Source organism: Dipodomys merriami, unplaced genomic scaffold (genome assembly GCF_024711535.1).
Source record: "Dipodomys merriami isolate MVZ:Mamm:240054 unplaced genomic scaffold, mDipMer1.0.p SCAF_2404, whole genome shotgun sequence".
NCBI lineage: Eukaryota > Metazoa > Chordata > Mammalia > Rodentia > Heteromyidae > Dipodomys > Dipodomys merriami.
Genome location: NW_027203832.1, coordinates 44634 through 50484, shown reverse-complemented (window position 1 = coordinate 50484; position 5851 = coordinate 44634). Strand labels below are relative to the sequence as shown.

The 5851-nt window shown below is 40.7% G+C and overlaps 1 pseudogene; it reads left to right on the top strand.

Annotated features, from left to right (window-relative positions):
- The first annotated feature begins 281 nt into the window (after nt 1–281).
- LOC138835914 (CCA tRNA nucleotidyltransferase 1, mitochondrial pseudogene) lies at nt 282–3966 on the top strand (annotated as a pseudogene).
- Nucleotides 3967–5851: the final 1885 nt, after the last annotated feature.

The following is a 5851-nucleotide window of genomic DNA, read 5'->3' as shown; positions in this document are numbered from 1 at the left end:
ACCAGAAAGCCTGAAGATCCTCTTACAGTATCACTTCACAGGAGATTTGGGGTACCACACATCCCTTGATACTGGTTTTGGAAATGCATCTCCAAAGAAGTCCCACAAGTGGTAAATATTAGAAATCCAGTCAGAGGGTTACCTGGGGCATTCAACCTATCTAGTAAGGGAAAGAAAAAAATTCACCAAAAATATAAACAATTTTGGAAGGCACTTTTCAGAAGGACTTTGTTTCCTGTGTGCTTTAAGGACAGAAGGCAGATATAATCTCTTCTAACCCTATGGAGTTTAGACTTGGCAAAGTGAGGCAGCCCACTGCAATAGACAATTCCAGAAAAGGAAACAGAAAGGTAAACAACTGAAAAAAATTAAAAGGGATAATGCAGCATTTGGAAGGCCTGGTTTATATCAGGTGGTTCGAAGCAAAGTTCAGTCCCATTATAATGAACACTGATCATCCACAAAATGTTCAGATGTATTAGACTACCTTTACTATTCTTACTTTATATATAAGCTATCAGAACATATCATTGGCCTTCTGAATTGATATAAATCAAACACTGTTCCTAATTGAACAAAAATCATCCAGAGAAAAATAGGTGAAAATATCCTAAAGTGAGTTTAAATAGATAAACTTCCCTTCTATTTCTTTCAGAAGCTTAATTTTTAAAAATCTTGTCTTTTGCAAGGCACTAGTAGCTCACACCTGTAATTACTGTTACTCAGGTGACTGAGATATGAGGCTCATGGTTCAAAGCCAGCCTAAGCAACAAAGTCCAGAAGACTCTTATCAATAATCAACAACCTAAAGGCTAGAAGTAAGTTGTGGTTAAGGTGGTAGAGTACTATTCCTGAGCAAAAAACTCAGGCACAGCACCCAGGCTCTGAGTTGAAGCCCCAGTACCAAGACAAAAAAATATCCCACAAAAACACTAACTTCTTAACACATATGTGTGTATGTGTGTGCATGTATAAATTATCCTGTTGCAATTGTGAAAATGTTAAAAGTGAGAAGGAGAAAAGAGAATGCTAGAAAGTGAACAGTGCCAAAATACAATTGCACCTGTTAGTGAGATAATAAAACCAAACTCACTGAAAGCTATGAATAAATAGAGGGTAGAACACTGGAAAAAAACAAGAGTAAGTAAAGGGATTAATCACATAAAGTACAGTATGTACACTGTGAAATGCAATGGTAATCACCTTTGAATAATTAATATGTACTTTAACAAAAATGAATGTTAGAAAAGTGAAGCATATACTGTCTGGGGTGTGAGAACTATTTGGGAATGAAGAGGGTTAATGAGGATGAAGGAGGGTGAATATAGTCAAAATATTTTTTTTGCAGCTGGGTGAAAATGAAGCTTGTGGAGGCTATGTTGGGAAGAGTATAGGAAGATGAGGAAGGATGATGGAAGGATGAGTCTAATCAAGGCACCGTCTATGTGTACTTGGCAACTCAAAATGAGAACACTGTGTGCAACCAATTGATGCTAATAAAAATAGAAAGTGTGGCACGTATTCACGATGCAAAATTACTAGCTCACAAAGAAAGGAATTATGTCATTTGCAGATATCTGGGTAGAACTGAAGATTCTATTAAACAAAACAAGCCAGATTCAGAAAGGTAATTATTGCCTATTTTCTCTGATGTACACAATTTAAAACTAAATAAAAATGTTAATCCAAAAGACAGGCAAGAGTGAAACTTTCTTCTTACTCAATAATAATTAATTATTAAGCACCAATGTAAGTGAATATACTATCCTAGGAACATAAGCGAGTAACAATTATTATCAGATGCAGTGTTCTGGATATGACTGTACCAGCTCTACTCTTCTGTGACTAGTGACTAGTGACTAATGACAAGGATGTCCAGGGGTAAGCCTTTGCCGGTGGGCCCCCATCCTGGTGCCCCATGCACGGCCTCTTTGGGGGGGGGGATCCGGAAGGTCGGGGCAAGAGACTGGTCCTGGCAGGCCCCCTGGCACATGGCCCGAGGGTTTTTCTCACAGAGGAAAGGGGGGGAGCAGGGGTCCACTGGGCACCATGCGGGTTGGGCCCAGGATGGGTTTCTGAGCAATTGGGAGTCAGATCTGCCTGATCCACGTGGTGGGAGGGGGCCTTCCCACTCCCCCAGCACCTGCCCCCATTGAGATGGGTGGGTGGCATCCTCAGATCCAGGGTTGTCTCAGGGCCCCCTGTGTGCGGTGAGGTCTCTTTGGGGGGGGCAGGACTTCTGGGTCCAGGCGGGGTGACTGCAATGATTTGGAGATCTAGTTTATTCTCTGGAGTCCTGCTCCCCTCCTCCTCCCCCCAAGGCACCCCAAAGTCTGCACTTCGAGAGTGATAGGAAAATGTACTTTTTTTCTTTTTACTTGATGTTTGATGCGAGTGGGGCTTGAACTCAAGGCCTGGCCCTCTTGCTTGGCTGGGGTTGAGCCACCTCTAGACAAGGAAGTGAGCATCTGGCAGTTGATGAATAAAATCACATCTCATCCCCACCTGCAGGGAAGTGTGGTGGGTGCGCAGGGAAGTGTGGTAGGCACACAGGGAAGGGTGGTGGGCACGCAGGGAAGTGTGGTAGGCGCGCAGGGAGGTGTGGAGGGTGCGCATGGAAGTGTGGTGGGCACGCAGGGAAGTGTGGTCGATGTGCCCACGTGCCCAACTGGCAGATGTGTGTGGCCACTTCTCCGGATGCAGAGGCTGCTAGGTCCTGGGCAGGCAGGACAGGACGAAGGCTAGAGAAGGCTCTGTCTTGAAGCGGCAATCTCCAGGATTCCAGTCCCATTTAATGGGAGGATTGAAGAGTCTGACAGAATTATTAGGGGAAGAGAATCAAGAGCTGAGAACAGCAAGAGGAGCGGTGAGGGATCTGCCAAATGGGGTGAAACTTCAAGATGTCGATTTGGCCACCCCAACCAAAATAAAGGAGATATTTCTGTCAGGTGGCATTCAGATGACCAACAAAGGAGAGAAGCAGGGAACCATCATGGCTATGCTTCGTGAAGGCAATTTTGAAATTACCACACTGGATAGATGTCACAACTGACAGAAGACATGCCTAGGTAGAATTCACAACTGTCCAGCAGAAGGATGCCGAACACAGAGACCTCACTATAAACTCCATGTTTCTAGGCCTTGATGGTTATTGACTCGTTTACTTTAATGGCTATGAAGTTTTTAAAAAAATAAGAAAGTTACGGTTTATATGACAAACACATCAAAGAATACAAGAAGATTAACTTCGGATTTTAAGCTACTTCAGGTTTGATGGCAGAATTGTGTACAAACCTGGTAAACATGATGCTGAGACTTTGGAAGCAATCGCAGAAAATGCAAAAGGCTTGGCTGGACTATCAGGAGAGTGCATTTGGGTAGAACTGAAAAAAATTCTTGTTGGTAAATGTGTAAACGACTTATTTCACCTGATCTATGATCTTGATATGGCTCCTCATAAAGGTTTACCCACAATTGCAAGTTTATAAGAATATAGTGAAGTCAGTGAAAATGTTGATACTTGCTCAGCAAAGCGAAGGACCATCTTGGCATCACTGCGGAAAGTACAAGATGATGTCACAAAATGGGATTTGAAGTTGAAGATTTCACAAGAAGAGGAAAAACATTGGCTTATTTAGAGTTAAAAATAGGAAAGACTTAGTTAAAGCATCAGATCGTTCAAAACCATTGAAACCCTATCAAAACTTCATTGTAGATTCCAGAGAGCCAGATGGAAATGCCAGAGTATGTGAGCTGCTGAAGTACCAGGGTGAACGCAGTCTCCTCACGCAGATGCAGAAGTGGTCCCTGCCCCCTTCCCTTTGAGCGGACCTGACATTAGAAAAGTTGGCATTTCTTCCAGGAAGGAAATTGGTGCTGTGTTACAGCAACTGCAAGTACAGTGGGAAAAAAAGTGGCTGCCAAATGGAAAAAGAGGAATTCCTAAGTTACATAAAGAAGACCTAAAATGAAGACCTGGTTCTCAAAAGGGTAAGACTGGTCATCTTTCCCTGTCTATGAGATTTAAGAAGCTACAGCAGAGTTAAGAGAGAATCCATTAAGAAAAATCTTCTTGCTTTGTGAAACTATTTCAGGCACTGACTGAAATGGAATCTACCACCTCTCAATCTGATTTTATCAAAGAATCCTAGAATATTTTTGGAGTAAGTTCTCACTTAACTGTCTACACTTTTCAAATAAAAATGGTTTTACATAGGGAACAACTAGGATTGATCTTAAATGTAACTATTTTTCTGGGTGGTATATTCCTGTAATCCTAGCTACTTATGAGGTGGAGAAATAAGGAACTTAGTTTGAGGCTAGTTGGCAGTTAGTGAAACCCTGTCTCAAAAGCAAAATATAAACAAAAGGCTGGAGTGTGATTCAAGTAAAACAGCAAAAAAAAAAAAGATGCTTAATATTATGTGCATTGAAATAAACAGGTTACTTTGTACACTGATAAATTTCATTCTTTACCTGAATTCCAAAATTAACTTGTACCTATAATTGTTGACGAATCTATGTAAAACACCTATCAGTTATTTCCAGGGTGTCATTTATTCATAGTGGCTTTGTTCTAGCTATCTATGTTTTGGTATGGAGCTGTTATTTGTCTGTCATAAGGATTTCATATGTGTGTGTAACCTGGAGAAGTTAACTTGTAAAGACTTTGGTGTATTATTTTAGTAAAATATTAGCTTTGGTTTTGGAAGGTGAGTGGGTTTATATCAGATTTTAATGAGATAGTGATAATACTGCTTTTTTAAGGAAGCATAATTTATTTTCACTAATTAAAATAATACAACTTATACACACACACACACAAAGAAATAAGACGTCCAAAGAGTGAACCAATGCAATAGTGATACTCACAAGATACTGTGTTGGAAGTGAACTTTACAACTCTAGAGTGGGAGAAATGGGATTATAAGGGATAGCAAGAGAAAATGACAGAGAAAACGAATTATGTTCGACATGAATTGTACTCATTTCCTTACTTATGTAACTGTAACCTCCTGTACATCACCTTCACAATAAAAAATAATAAACAGGCAGTCAAAAAATAGGATGTTCAATAAGCATCACCACATACATTATGCTGCATTTGATGTCATTGTCCCACAATTCTTCAGCTACCAAATCCTCTTTTGTGCTCGCATTCATGTATGTAGTCCACTGATGACCAAACCAAGCCTTGCTAAGTGGTATGCGACTGAATTTATAGGCACTAGAGGAAGCTGAAGTACAATTTTGCCCGTATGTGATTTTGTCTTAAGTACTAACTCTATTTATATTTTAAAGTTACTGTATTCTTTTTAGTTTGATTTTAATGAGTTGCTGAGTTACTGATGACACCCTAGTAATGGAAAGGCAGAAAAAAAGCTGCTTTGCTTTACTATCTTTCAGTTATTCCTTTTTTTTTTATCAGTTTCAGAAAACAGAATTGAACAATTTACACCCAATTACACTTCAGCAGACACTGCTTCTGATGTATGGTTGTCTTGCAGTTTTGTGTTTTCTCCTCGGGAATCTGGAAGTAGCTCAAATCTATTGCAGCTACCATCCCTGCACTTGGGCCTGAGGAGGGAACCTTGGAAATGGGAAGTTAAAAACTGGACTCTGAGAGGATCCTAATCTTGCCACTTACGGAACTTGCTCTAATGGGGAGCCAGAAAGTTGGACGATGAATGCAAAGGCCCCCAACACTTCATTTCCCTTGCCTCCAGTGGTGGCCTTATAAACAAACTCTCTTGTATACGGCAAAACTTTCCACTTCAGAGATCCACATATTGTGCAACAGGCCTCCTTGGTTTGGGAACACTGGGAAGGAGAAGTGGCAAAAAGTCAACAT